Source organism: Haliotis asinina, chromosome 3 (genome assembly GCF_037392515.1).
Source record: "Haliotis asinina isolate JCU_RB_2024 chromosome 3, JCU_Hal_asi_v2, whole genome shotgun sequence".
Classification (NCBI taxonomy): Eukaryota; Metazoa; Mollusca; class Gastropoda; order Lepetellida; family Haliotidae; genus Haliotis; species Haliotis asinina.
In genome coordinates this window covers 67,485,524-67,501,666 of record NC_090282.1, presented here as the reverse complement: position 1 = coordinate 67,501,666, position 16,143 = coordinate 67,485,524, and the positions used below count along the sequence as shown (strand labels likewise).

Genomic DNA, 16,143 nt, shown 5'->3' with positions numbered 1-16,143 from the left:
GTTAATGACAGGGCACGGGGTTGTCATGGAAACTGAAATTGTTCTTTCCTTGTGAACAGGAAGCTCATCAACATGTTAATGATTGAGTAACATCAAGATTAATGTTTCCAGATAACAGAAGAAATACTTCCGAAGGTATCAAGATCAGTTATCATTATGTAAGCCATTACATCTAGAATTAGAACTTAGTGTGAGCAGAATTGGGCAAGCCCCCTAATGCAGCAATACAAGGTGATCTGATGGATGTACAAGTTATCAGTGAATATGGGTTAGATTCCAAGTTTGTCAGCACCATTTCTGTGTTTAACGGGGTGGTAGGATAGCCAAGTGGTTAAAGCGTCCACTTGACACGTTTGATTCCTCACATGGATACAATGTGTGAAGAAAGATGTCATTAAGAAAAGTAGCCGATATAGGATTTACAAGTTTGATAAAATGTAAATGATGAAGTTAAGGAGGAAGCAGATGATAAAGAGAAATTAAGGAAAAGGTGACAATTTATTCCTCTTCTTTGGAAATGTTTCATCGGTATGGATATACATTACATTTTCTCTTCAGCATTGGCCTTGGCATGTGGTGTGCTTATAGTATGGAATATCCCCTACTTTTTATGAATGGTATAGTTAACATCTGACTATACCTCATATATCACTTGGGGATTACCTCCCTTGTCAAACTGTGACATCCCTAAAATACTGTAGCAGTATTCAGTCTCACCTAGTCAGTCACTCCTAAACTCTGATATATGATATATTTTTGGTGTCATTTACATGACATACAAGTTTTCCATGGGCTGAGAGGTAAGTCACATGTCTGAAAAGCTTGCATGTATGGGTATCACTCATGCTTCTTAAATGGTCCTTATTTCAGATGTAAATACAGACTGACAACTTCCTTGCTCTTGGGGAACACTGTGGGAATTACAGAATTGTTGTTTCTTCAATTTAAGCCCACTGTTTTGCATACATTGGGACATGTTTTCTATAACCCAACCCATCCAACAAAATGTAGAAATACATGCACAGTCTATCATCTATATTGCATATAGTTGCAGACTGATGCTCATACTGTTGACCACTGAATGGTCTGGTTCAAGCTCCATTATTTACAGTCTGCTGCCATATAGCTGAAGTGATGCATTAAGCAGCAAACTAATCATCTTTGCATATAGTGCCATTGACCATCAACAACATTGTAAAGCAATATATTTTACTTCAGTATTTATTTGATGAATCAGCACAGTTGTCTTTGAATGAGTAGTCATCTGATCAGTGATGACTAACATAGTCTCCACAGGGTATGTCCCCTATCACGCTGATTATGTCCGACACGTTTAGTAAATATATTTCAATATACTTATAACAGCTTCTGGGGTGGTGAGGTAGACAAGTGGTTAAAGCACTTCGCACTAAAGACAGAGGTTCAATTCCCCACATGGGTACAATGTGTGAAGCCTATTTCTGGTGTCCCATGCCGTGATGTTGCTGGAATATTGCTAAAAGCAGCATAAAATCATGCTTACACTCACTCACTCACTCATTGTATAGTGATCTTTGCATGCATGTCACCTGTCACTTGGGACAATACAGTTCATTGTTGTTTGGCTGTCAGTGTAAACCTAAGTCACACATATTAAATGAGGTAATATGCAAAATTTCAAAATAAAAGATTATAAAACATTAAAAAGATATAACAGTTGCCTCCTGTGATGAACTCAATGAAATCAGAATCTGTCTAGAAACCCAAGGTTGTGTGACGTTTTTTCTGATCATAGCACTGAGATTCTTGGTATTTTATCAGGGATATTGCCCACAGTCTAGAAGGCCCAAGGTTGTGTGAAGGTTTTTCTGATCATAGTACTGAGATTCTTGGTATTATATCAGATATATTATCTCAGATATATCATGCGAGAAAATGTATACAGCTCATTCTGATATCCAGCTTATTACTTAGTGGTATTCTGTCACTATTGGTGAAACCTGGAGCCTGTGTGAGTAGACAGTAACAAATATAATTGGCTAGGACTGCTCTGGGTAAATGGTATATCGCAAAAGTTTTTCAAAGGAATTATTTCTACTTATATGTATATATACTGGGATATTGGGTGAAGATAATGTACCCAACAACTTGTTACGAATTCTATCATTTAACCTGAAATCTACTAAGGTCATTAACCTGCACTTTTAACATCTATAAACCTACGTTCTGTTTAAAGGATAATACCTACAAAATGTCTGAACATACAGACTGTGTATTTGACATTTTAGCATGTAAATCATACTTTTACGGGTTCCAATAACTTGACCTGTCATATAAAATGCCATCCTTGAAATGTTATCACTGTTTATTAGTGTAACAATTCCTGATGTTTTCTCTATCATCAGTTTCTTAAAGTCTGTGACACCTGTATGTCCTCACTTTTCATCAGTGCCAAAGTACTTACTGACAGCTCTGTGCAGTGGTACAGTGATTGGTGATGCTATAGTGTAATACTGTGTGCAGTGCATCAAGTTTACCTACTTCAGGAAACTGTTCTGCTTTGGTGAGTGGCTTATCCATCTTCACACAGCTTAAAAACACTATTGAAAGTAATATTGAAACTGATCATGATCTGAAGCAAGTCGGAACCAAACTGAGACGTGGAAAAACCATTCATGTTGGCGGTAGTCGAAAGAAAAGATATATCAGTTCTTGCTAAACTTAAATTATGAAACTTTTCTTGATACATTTGAACTGATCTGTTGATTTAATACACAGTATGCATAAACGTGACACTCTTAACCTTTAGCCTGTTGAATTAATTTCAGCATAAGACGTTGATAAGAGGGTGGATGATTTCAAACAGTTGGCGTGTCACTGAATAAGGAACAACTGAAAAAATATTCGGCTCATTAATGCTAGACAGACAAATAAACATTATTATAAAAAAATATTCAGATAATTTCAAAAATCCAGGTTAATTACAAGACAAACATAAAGTAAATTTTCCAGAATTGACCTGAATTACTCGATTGACAGCCAAATGCGTTTTATATTAAGACCAGAATAAATTGTCAAATTGGCGCAAACCAATTTCAGTATTCTTATTACCAATACCTCATAATTATCTGACCTTAATTTTGTATATTTGTATCGGCAAATATCCACACGATGACAAATTAAGAATTAATTCTGAAAAAAATTTTTTGAAAACATTTGTCGTAAACAAATCATATTTTCAATGTCAACACGTGTTTTATTCAAATGGAAATAGAATAAAATACATGATTTATAATCATTCTCGAGTCCCAATTTCAAGAGTTTTGGTTCATTAATTTTGGCACAAACCCACTGGAAACTAGTGTTGGATCATGTTATACGTACAGAAAACAAACATGACACGCTTCATCCAACCCCAACATAATTCAGAAGAATGTTTACAGAACTTTCCTGTGTAAGACCTGGCGAAAGAGGGAGAATTTCTCATTCTACAAATGTTTCATTTATCATTTTCCGTTTAGTATGACGAGAGACAGACGAACATTAAGATCGCGAAATCTAACTTGTTTTCTAGTAAGTAAAACCGTCACAGGATGTGATCCCTGTCGAAAAGATCATGAATTCTTCATGAAGACTTCATGAAGAGTTCATGAAAACTTCATGAAGAATTCATGAACGTTAACTGAGACTTCTACTTCACGAAGAGTTCATGAAGAATTCGTGAACATTAAATGAGACATCTAATTCATGAAGACTTCCTTAAGAGTTCATGAAGATACTTTCTGAAGAGTTCATGAAGACCCCCTGAACTGTTCATGAAGACTTCCTGAAGAGCCTTTTCAGCCTTTTTCTGCAACACAAGTCACATAATCTGACCATGCCATGCAAGCTGGCAGGCAACATATAAATTCATCACCAATAGATGTAACATAAATTAAATATCACGCAGCAAAGAGGACACAAACAGATAACTAGATTTTGATGGGATTTCCTTTTTATTCAAATCTTCAGCAGAAAATTCTGCTTAATTATTTGAAAACAATACAAGAACCCGTATCCAAACATTGTGCTCTAGAATTAAAGAAGCTGTCATCCATATATACTTGTTCTATCTTTACTACAGCTTGGATGTCAATTAGTCTGTATCCAGGAAAATGAACTTATTAGGAACACCATTAGATAGTAAGATTAGTAGATTGTAATATACAATTTCAGAAAGTGTAATCCCTTCAGACTATATGTTTTTTAAGTAGACAATGAGAGTCACAACCAACAGAGAATTTACAACAGGGCCTATAATCATCTACCTGGAAGTTGTACATGGGGCATCACAATTAATCTCAGAAGAAACAGGATGGAAGAACCTTCAGGAAGAGCAGTGGTAACAGCACTGAAGATGCCCACATTGGTTTAAGAATGGTTAGTGACTGAGTGAGTTGAGTTGACCAGCACTATCACGACAAGGAACCCAAGAGAAGGGCTACATACATTGTACTCATGTGACGAATCAAACCCAAGTCTTCTGTGTGAAGAGTGAACACTTTGGCTCAGGAATATAATCATCGAGCAGAACTTCATCTTTGTGTCTCAACATTTGCATGATTAGGACCGTTTCCTCAGAATCGCCCAGTGGAAATCTGAAAAACACTGCAACCAACAACATTTAATCATAGTCTTTCCATTTCAAAGTGTCTAAAGCAAATACTGAAACTTTGTTGTTTGAAAAAAAATAATTGCTCAAAATGTTAAGTATATATAACTTGTTTCAGATAATTTTTCACCTGATTAATTAAACTATTTTAAATAATTTAATAATTTAATTTTACACTGATGACCTTAATTTTTTTTTTTTTATTACAAAGAGTGCATATCAAGTAACAAAACTGGCTTCTAAATCACTAGTCTACATTCATAATCAAATATATTCTGAAATATCTGCTTTTCCCAACACTTAAAATAATCAGCACATCATAAAATAGAAAAACGTATCTTCATGTAAATGAACCTATTTCCAACTCAAATAGATGACTAAACATTGTGGCACATTCACTTTTAATTAATTATTCCAAAACGGAATACAAAAACGACAGAGAGAAAATGAAACATCCCAGAAAGTGCCTATAGCAATTATCTCCCTTTTCATTTGAATTTCTTTTGTTGTTTATAATCTGAGCCAAACAAACTTAGCACCAAACTAGCACCTTGAACTCTGACACCATCTGCATGTGCTCAGATTTAAGTCACCAGCGTTACATGCCCCTGTGTAAGTCCCATCGTACACAAAGTTCACATTATCATTCCGTACACATTACTGATTTTCCTTCTGAGACTAAGAGACATATAAGATGTATGATTATTGTTATCCGTTCTTAAAGTCGCAATAGATTTCGGAAGAACGAAGGGCGGGGCAGTTTTGGCACGAAAGTTACTCCATCATACCAACAGGGTATAATTTCTCATCTTATGAACAATTAATGGCAAGAATTACAATACTTAGGTATCAATATCGAAATTAGAACTTGTCAATATACATGTCGTATTATTGTCAACGGCAGGGATCCCATAAAAACATGTTCTGAGTTCACGTTCCGTTGTCGATCATAACTTTGAAGAATACTTTATAATGCACATGTCCCTGGTCGTAAATTTTATTTCATTAGTCTAAACTGACGTAGTTTTAGGGTCATATCGTGCTGGACAGGGAGTGACAGTGGAATGTGTTCTAAAATCGAGAGCATTGAATGTTTTCAATGAGAAGATCAACTTGCGGGTTATGAAAGCTGTCAGAAGCATGGCGATATCAAAATATTTTTCCACATTTCTTTTTTTCTAGTACCGAGTCGACTGTTAATGTTTTTGACTGTTTTATGTTTTTGCTTCGTTACGAACTTTGCGGAAGACATTCTTGCAATAGTAAAGTATCTGCATGCATGTCCGATCGTGAGCAATCACGGGAGAAATTCAAAGAAATGAGATGATTTTGACAGGAAAACTTTACTTTATGGAGTAAATATGAATAAGGAAGACAAGTAGAAAGCTTCCACAGTACCAACTGGTTACGCAGCTGTTTCAAGAAGGTAAGTTTTAACTTGAACTGTCCCTATGTTACTAAAACAACCCCTGTTAGGCACAGAATCGTTTAGCGTTCTTTCATGCATTGTTTGTTGTATATATTATGAAACAACAACAAAAGTTACTAGACAAACACTGGTAATGCCACGAGAGATAGGATTTACAGTTAATTTAAACTTAATTAAATATGTTGAAAGTATGTTTATGCCTCATCTGTAATCGTTTACATAACAACTTATCTAACATGAATAAAAGTATAATAGCTTGTAATATTTATTCTGTATTTTCTTTTTAATTGAGTTTACTCTGGAAATTTGTAGTGAATAAGATTAGACTTACTTCATGAAGTTGACGAAGTCTTCATGAAGTGTGTCTTCATGAAGTAGGTTCATGAAGATTTAAGCTAAAGTTGATGAACACTTCATGAACTCTTCATGACATCCTCATGAACTTCATGAAGACTTCATGAACTCATGAACTGAGTTTTGTAGGGGATGTCACAGACAGGGATTGCCTGATAAAATTAATTTGTTATTGAATAGTAACAGAAAATTCAGATATCTTTCGTCTGGCAAACCCAAATTTAGCACAAATAACTGTTGAAAGTGATTAATCAGAGCTCATAGCCATTTTGATGTATTTTTGACTATATTATTGGCACATAGTGTTAACAGTCTGACCTTGTATGCTCCCGTGATCCGGAAACAGTAGCCAATCAACACTCCAGACGCAAATTTTTCAGTATCTTTTATTTGAATTTTTGTGCATATTAGGTCCATTACTTTAATCTACACTGAATATGAAGATAGCAAAGATATTATTGTGATGTATGATGATGCTAGCCTTTTTTTTTTTTTTTCCAAATGGTATGACGCAACAACATTTACAAGCAGGTGTGCAGATATGGGCGTGGCATTTGTGTTTCAAAATAACATTCATGCTTTTCTTTTTGTGACGATGTAGTGGAGCAGCAGCTGCACGATACATATGTTTTATAAACAAAATGATATTTTTAGTCATAGTTTCACATGAAATTGGGGATATTGCGTAGAACAAGTGGAATCATTCATAATTTTATGCAATAAATTAATGTTCTTGTTGAATAATCATGATAGACTTGTCAATGCTTTATGCTTCATAGCTGGTTACAATTTTAAGCATTTTAAAATATTTTTTATATATGAATTGATATTAATAATATGACAAGAATTATTCTCTCCCAAATACAGTAGTCATGGGTAAAGACACAGGATCTGTCAATGCATTAGCAAAGTGTAAATAGCCAATTTTTAATTAATGTCTTTCAGTGATGAGGAAAACTGACAATTTACATAATTCTTTAATACAACTACATGTATGCCATAAAATATATGGATAGATGTTTCATATTATTTTGTTTCTACATATATCTTGCTAAAATGTACATCAAATACAAATGTGTGACGGACTATTTTTGTTTTCAACAGTATCTCTTTGTTTGGTGAATTGTTTTGAATCACACATAACCATTTATTAGGCACCTGATTAAGGAGGAAGCATTAACTCCAAAACGTTGTGTTCTCAAAATAAAGAAGTTGATATCCATAAAAATCTTCATTCTTATGTATTTCACTTCTAAATGCCCTTCAAAGACCTGATAACTAATGTTATTTATGATGTTGCAGTTACAGTATATCACAAAACGTTATCATTTGATGAAAAAACAAAACATATGCATGTAATAAAATTATATGGTCTCTGGTGAAAGTAAACAGGCCTCATATTCTGTAAATAGAAATTATCCTACCTTATTATCTTTTCCTGTGTATAGAAGCAATGTCACAATATGAAATTAATCTATTGAACTTTCAAGGATTGTTTCTGTTTGCTTAAGTATCTGATAATGATATACCCCAAATATATGATTTTCAATAGCCTAAACCACCATAAAACAAGAAATGTTAAAATTCCAAATTGAAATCTTCATGAAATAGCTCCAAACTGGACAACAAAAAACATTCACTGTAGAGCTCAGTATTAGGAAAAAGACACCTATTTGTCCCTGATGCCACCTTACTGATTACCTTGATGCCACAGACTAAGACAGGTTGCACCTCGTGCTCAACAATGAATTCTCTGTCACTTGTAGTTTTGATATTCCATATTCACAACATCATTACAACAAAATTATTCTGGGTCTGGTATGATAATTTCATATTACTTCATGAAATTTCACGACATGAAAAAAATGAGTCTCTCTTTCAATCACTGTCAGTGTAATCATTGTTCAAAGACAGTTTGGATCATCAGTCTGTTTCCCAGTAAAATATGAACATGGACAGTGTGCAAGTACGTATAAGTATTCTCCATAAATATGAGGTACATTTTGCAGTTCCAGTTGCACTAGTGCAGTATCTAAAAGCTGTATGGAGCCATGGACTGAGTCACATGACACGATTTTTTTACATAAATATGCACACATGTCAAACAATTTGATCTAAAAAATGACTTGCTGTACAGTAGGTAGAATTAAACTCCGAAAGCTCTACTTTTTGAAGTAACAGAATAATTTCAATTTTGCTTTCACATTCGTGAACAAAAGATATGTTGTTTAGCTGTTTTAATGTCTAAAATAAATACTGATTCCCACAGACGATGACAGTTGTTTTCTTATCAGTCAGTAATTTTTATGAAATCCATTTATGTTACATTCTCACACTATCTCTGGTTTCGTTCGTTTCTGCGAAAGGAAAAAGATTTCAGCTTGTCATCTTCAATCATCAAAATTGTACTTCTTGTGATAATGTACACAGAACAATGTAATGTTATTGTTGTGACACACACTGACATTTTATAAACCTCCCTGTGTCAGAACATTCTTTGAAAACAATTGACCGCGAAAATCATTCAGATTTGCTGAAATAAAGATCATCGCATTGGCTGCTGACTTGAGGAAAAATACTACAACACAAGCAACAAATGACAACTGCTATTGAACACAACTAATTGAAGATGATTGAAATGTAATTCTGGTGTATGGTATGGATCTTACGGGAATTTGAATCAATTTAGAAAATGTATCAATGGTCGTTTTCCAACTCCTTTATATTTTACCTCCATGAGTGCCATGCTGTGTACGTGCTTACGGTTTCATCATGGGTGGGTACAATTACAAATATTGTGATACTGTTTCATGATCTGCGTTATATTGGTATTGAGTCATGTTCTTTCAATGTAGATTCTGCTTATGAACGCGTATTTTCAAACATCTTTCGTGTCTTGCCACTTAGAAAAGACATGAGTTTGGCCACGGCCTTTTGAGTCACCTACAGCTGTCAACATTGTGAATGTTACAAGGTTTATCAAACAAAATCAAAATAAACTTGCTAAATATGATACTTTCTGTGCAGAGACAATACCATTTACCTATTCACACCATGTAATTAATTCCAGATAAAATAGATGAATATATCAAAAGGATGGCACATTTGTTTCGGCATCACAATGCATGTGAAGTTGTTTGTTTACCGCTTTTGCCATAATTGTTCCTGTTCGTCCAATTGGTGATGTATCATTGAGATTGGTTTTGTTAATAATTATTTAAGCCGAACGTTACTAATTTTTAGAAAATGGGAAACTTATGAGCTTTCTCTCCATCAAAGAACAAAATTATTGATCAACCTATCAAAAAATATTTCGTTATGAAGAAATTATTAGACTGGTTATCACTCGACGTGGTGTGCTTGAAGTCAGCAATGGCAGTTATTTTCGACTGTGTGCCCAGAAATTTGGCGATCACATTTTTAATTCGTTAGCATTTCGTTTCAAGGTATATAAATGTATTGAAGATTATATATTTATAACACTGAGAATTAGTACATTTCATACATAATTCATATGACATGTAAACCTGACTTGTTGAATAACTATTGCAATTTTTATTCGGAGATAATTATCATTATCCTGCACTTCTGTCGAATGGGTTCGACAGTAGCATTGAGAGGATTAAAATGAGAATTTTGTTTTTTAAATAATTCTTAATTAGTTAACATACATGAAAGTCATGAAGTGATACATTGCATGAATTTATGCTGAAACAGAGCCATAATTCCGCCACAAAATAGCGAATAATTACAAAATTACATTTTGACAGTATCTTGTGGAACACAGTTTATGTTTTGTGTAGACATGGGTGACACATGACATTACAAATGTTCCAAGTCTAGCACAAACCAGATCAATCTTGTCCAAAATATCATAGGGCTTCTTACGAAATATACCATATTGTGCTGGATATTAACTTATTCCTATTTTCTTTCCCAATCTTACGCACTAAATAAGGACTTTATGTCTTTTGCCACAACTTATTTTTCTCAAAGTCTGTGACAGTGATATAATTATCTGTCCGTATGTAACCTTTAAGGCCATATTCCTTTGTGCGCAACCATAGCAGGAGGTTTAGTCATGTAATTGCATTACCTTCTTTAAATTGACCTGCCTTCTCAGATTAGGGGCTTTACAATAGCCTAGTGGTTAATGTGTTTGCTTGTCATGCAGAATGCCACGGTTTCAGTCCACACATACATACAGTGGATAAAGCCCATTTCTGGTCTTCATCGTTGTGATGTTGCTGAAATATTGCTGAGGGCTGGTGTGAAACTACACTCAATTTGGGCAGATTAATGAGCTTACTGTTTCAAGAATTGATGTGCAGTCATGAATGTCAGAAGAGTCACTATAATGTTGATAACGTCTACAGTGATAAGTGGATGTATGTTCATATTAAACTGACCACCTCTGGTGTAATGGAATGAGTGTCTGACCAGGGCGATGGAGGTTGGTGGTTTGTTTACTGGATGTTTCATATGAACAGATGATGATGTTTATTGTTACCCGGCCTGTTGCTTGGCATTAAAGGAATGAAATATGGTTTGTCTCGTGTGAGTGAGCACAGTTTATCTGAGTGGAGTTTCCATGTTAGTAAAGTTTATTATATGTGAAGACTAGCGTTACATGATTGGCTTAATATGGACCAGTAAAAGCAGATACACACAGATATGCATGTGCATGCATTAAGTCCCCGTAACAGAGCAGTGACGGACAAACACACCCCTTATACCTACAAAACTGAAGAAACCCAATCCCCAATCCATCTATCTCTCCTGAATAAAATAGGTGGATTATTTACAAACCACCTCCATGTAGCTGGAATATTGCTGAATGTGGTGTAAAACTACCTTCACTCACTTACTCACTCACTGTCAATTGAACTTCTTTCCCTATGGAGCAGCGAGTAGCCTAGTGGTTTACATAATATGTTTGCTCGTCATACCGAGGACTCGTGTTCAATTTCCCAAATGGTTGCTGTGTATGAAGGCCATTTCTGGTGTCCCTGTCTTGACATAGCTGGAATATTGATGAAAATGACATAAAACTACACTCTGTCTTTATCACTGTGTACCATGTTTTGGAATTACATATCTTCAGTCTCAGCCGTTTGCTGATTAGTGAACCATTTCAAAAGAATCAAACGCTCTAAAGAACTTTCGTTTCACAAACGTGCATGTTGGTTAAAACACAGTCATCTGCCTTGACCATCTCTTTTGACTTGCCTACAGCTTTGAAAACTGACCATTGTGATGGAGACTTGAATACTATATAAATAACTTTTTTGTAATCACTCGCCAAAAACATTAATGAAAATGTACTTTGTGTGGAAATTTTGATCTTTTAGAAAACTGTGAAAAATGGAAACATTGATCACAAAAAGTTCTTGATGGGTTTGAAATCATGAAAATGTGAAAAGGTTTGTCATTTTGATGAAAATGTGAGAGATTTGTCATTTTAATGAATATATGTGGTGATGTCTTAATGTCACTCCAGATTAGCTGAGTTTCTTTGCCATAGATTGCATTCAGTAAAAAGCTATAGACAGCATAGTTTTACTGTGAGCTGACGAGCTGTGGGAATCCATCTTGTCTCATCCTTTGTATTGTTGCAGCTGCAGTGAAAATAAGGTGGAAATTAACTTAAACCAGTTGCCATGGCAGCCAAACAAGTGCTTATGAATATGACTAATTTTCATAGATATGACAGTGCCTCTATACATCTTGAACAGTCTCCAGTGAGTAAGAATGGTATGGAGAAATATGTGAAAGAAGGAACAAGGTAGGAATAAGGGACATGTTAGCATCATGAATTTAGGAGAATGTATCCTGTGTTCTGTCTGTAGACATGAAATTGTGTCACAGCCAATTTGTTCAACAAATGCTGTTACATAAGTATCATAGTTTATTCTTCATTAGACGGATATGTCATGGCCTAAAGCACCTGATATAGCTACTGGTCAGTTCATTGACCTTGTTGGCCCGTTACTACCTGCTGGTCAATACGTGTTGATATTGCATGGTGAGCCAGTTGTTGTCCGAGTCTGGCTTCCTTCCTGGTGTGAGTTCAAAGCAGTGTCAGACTTGAAGAGGAAGGATTGGAATGGACAGTAAACTCTCTTTCTTGCCTCTGTTGTAGGTATTTTGATGTGTCATCACAGAATGTTCACCAGCATGTTAAAAAAGATATGTGCATCGATACTCTTCACATTTTGCCTAAGTATATAAGCTCAAAGTGTCACCTTTATCCATAACACATTTTTCTACTACCAGCCAGTTTTCCAATATTTCTTCAATATATATCATATCAAGGTTAGAATCTCAATCTGAAACTAGTCAAACACAGGACCTGTGAGACTGTCACGTTTACCTTCAGTCAGATGACTGTTCTGTAACAGATTTTCCATTTTTCAGCATTATTTGGTATAGATTTTCAATAAGGTGTCATTTGTTCATTTGATTGAATTCTTTGTGTTGTCAGTGGCTTGTGAGAATTATTGTGTGTTTAAAACATGCTTACAGCAACATTTAGCCCAGCTCACTCACTCATATGTAATTACTGTTTGTCAGTGGCATGGATGACGTGGAAACTGCCTCAGGGAACAATCAGTTGAACAGTTTTGTCACAGCAATATGAAACTTGTTTTGATATAACCTTGAATTTATTGGATGGCCATTAGGGGCCATTAAAAGAGATCCGTGATGGGTACATCAAGGCATGGTGGGTGTTCAATTTCAATGAAACAAAAAATCAAAAAGAAAAGTGAAAATATATATGAGATGAAAAACATGTTATTGATTTGATTCTTCAAAGACATTTAGAAGTTAATGTAGTAATACAGGACAAATCATATGGGTAACAACTTCTTGAATTTGTTTCTCAAGACGTTTCAGGGCTTGTTCCAGCCCCATCATTAGACTGTTGTTTGACTGATCACTAACTGACATGACAAAAAATGCTGTATGTCTTTATAAACTGTGTATGCAGTGGCAGCCAGTCTCTGTGCCACCACACATGGAATGAAATATCAAGTCATAGATAACCTTTACATAATACAAAAGAATCTCTAAGTAACATTCAGGAAACTGCCTGATGTTGAAGACAGATGTTTATAAGATATAAAATGAGGACCTAAAAATATCTCCCAAGTAGCAGGTAATGACAATATGCTATTAGGATAAAAGCATCTGATCAAGAAGAGACTTGGTTGTGGACACATCTATGCTGCGATGGTTGACAGATATGGTGAAACTCATGGTTGTGTGGGTAGTGCTTTCTGTGACATTTGAAGCCTGCCATTTTCAACAGCAAGACGTGTAGTCCATAGAAGAAGGAGGAGGCAGTATTGGACAAGTTGTCCATAATTATTTCTAATTCCACTGGACAATCTGGTGGTTATTTGGTCAAACTAGGAGCTACTTCAGATTACAACTGTTAAAATAATTACTGGAGATTTTTCTGGTAGGGCTTTTAGTGGAGTATTCTGTAACACATACCTTGGAAACAAAAAAGAAGTGATTTCTGAAATTTCATTGTGTTTGCATATGTTGGAGATCATGGTTGATGCTATACCTGCTTAAAATTTCTTGAAGGAAATTGTATGATAAATATAGGTATATGCATATGTTTGATTATTCACTGAATATTTTGTACTTGTGGGGAATACAGGCAGATGTGTAACTTTGTCACACATTGATCGCCATTGTATGTAGACTATGGATGTCTAGACATGAGATTTATGGTCCAAGGGAGATAACTGTGTACACCATGTTTGTGCACATCAGAATGAAGTATTGTTAAATTTAATGTGTCATTACTGACAGTTGAAAAGTTGCCTCAATGGCAATGTTTGTCTCTCCACTACAGAATTAAGTTTACTTCAAGTTTTGAAAAAAAAAAGAGAAAAAATTCCTCCCCTCATCCTCTGTTTTATGCACAGATTTTCACTTGATCAACCTTATAGTTTATTTTCTCTGATTACATTTCTCAAGTTTCTGTAAGGTTAGGTTCAGTGTTAGGGTTTCTGTGAAATAATTATATTTTGCTTTTACTGTTTTACTTCTGATTAATTCTTATTTTGCATGCATATATATTTGTCGTGGTAGGACATATCAAAAATATTCTGGTTTGTTGGGGCATCCATCATGAAAGTGATGTAATGCGATTTTTTATATTTAACACAAAGATTGATTACCCTGAACATCCTTGTGGTTGACTCGGGACAACACATGAACTTGCATGGAATGCACATGGTTGAGATGTGTGTATACTAGAGTTATGCCCCCTTGCTGTGCTCACTGACCAAGCAGTGAGGATGCCCAAGCTGGCCACCAGAGGGAGCTAGTTTGTTTGTATAGTATGTTCCTGTCAGGGAGTACGGGTGTTTTGCTTATGGCCTGGGAAGCAAGGACTATGTAGCCCATGTTTTGTAGTGTGGATGACCCTCAGTGAAGTAGATCTGCAAAGGCAGTGAGTCAGTCCATCAGGATGTGATACCCATTCCCTGGTCACCCTCAGCTCACTGAGCTGTAGCTGGAATATTGATTGTCTCCAAGTTTCTCGCCAGTCTCGCCGTCGTCCCTCGTCCCCGTTGTCATTCGTACAGGTAGGTGTTAGCCCTTCTCCAGTATCCCATCCTATCTCTGTGTGAGGTCCTGGCAATGTCAAGTGGTTGTTATACCCTCAGTGCAGAGGTTGCAGTATCACCTTTATACCAAGTCAGGAAGCCTTACTGCATGCTCTGCCTCGTAAGCACATTTCAGATAAACAACACTGTAATTTGCTTCCAACCTGATAAAACATTGAGTCACCAAAGTTAGTACCTGGGTCCCTAGGGACTTGTGCAGGGAGGAAGAAAAAGATACATCCCAAGCTTGCTTAGTGTAGGTGTACCACTAGACATGTAACTAGCTGGTCAGGATCGCTGAGTGACCTGGGTCAGAGTAATGACCTGATTAAATAACATGTTTATTGGTGAGTGGTAGCTTTTCACCTTATGCTCTGCTGTGGTGGTGCTTGGTTGGAGTAAAGAGAGCGTGGGTAGGGGTAGGGTGTGGGGAGAAGAGGAGGAAGAGAAGGTCCATGTGTATGGACATGTTGACCATGCTTGCCTACAGATCAGCTGAAGGTGGTGTGGCATCAACATGGATCTCAGCCTTGACCTACTTGCGTCTGTGTGTCATTGCATATTAGGGACCAGCCATTGCTGGAAATGTACATTCCTCTTTCCTCCTTGGTTTCGTGTGCATATGTCCCATCTAGGTGACACTTAGTCTACATTAAAACTTTTCTTCCCAATGTCTGTCTAATGAGCCATTTTCTCTTGCCTTTGAGCGATAGCCAGACTGATGGCTTATTACCCTTGAATGGCTGCCTGTGAATGCATGGACTCGTCCCTTGCTGAGTGAATGGCAGCCAACTGGAGTGGTGTGTGAGAGACTGGCTGACTGGCCAGTGTGGCTGGGGTAATTGGTTGTAGTGGCTAGTGGATGCAGCCACCCCATCTGTCTAAGGAGCACTGCACACCATCTCAGACCTTCACTGGGCTAGTTCTCTGCTGAGCAGCTGCAGGGGTCATATACAATAATCCCAATTCAGCCATCATGACAGCCTCTCCACCTGACCACCCTAATTGCTTTCTTTCATAATGTTCACTCTGTTTTTTCCATTAGAAAATCTTGGACAGCCTCCTAATTACATTTATCTTAATGTTTATAAATTGCGTGA

At 36.2% G+C, this 16,143-nt stretch overlaps 1 protein-coding gene across 5 annotated transcripts in view; it reads left to right on the top strand.

Annotated features, from left to right (window-relative positions):
* The window catches only part of LOC137278336 (nuclear receptor coactivator 2-like), a 169,022-nt gene that overhangs the window by 62,776 nt on the left and 90,103 nt on the right, over nt 1–16,143 (top strand). For 2 of the 5 annotated variants that reach the window (XM_067810613.1, XM_067810612.1), the window contains exon 1: nt 14,757–15,022. The exons of the other annotated variants lie outside the window; for them this stretch is intronic. The gene's annotated coding sequence lies outside the window, so the exon portion shown is untranslated. Of the gene's footprint in view, nt 1–14,756; nt 15,023–16,143 lie in introns of those variants that run through there. 5 annotated transcript variants of the gene reach the window in all.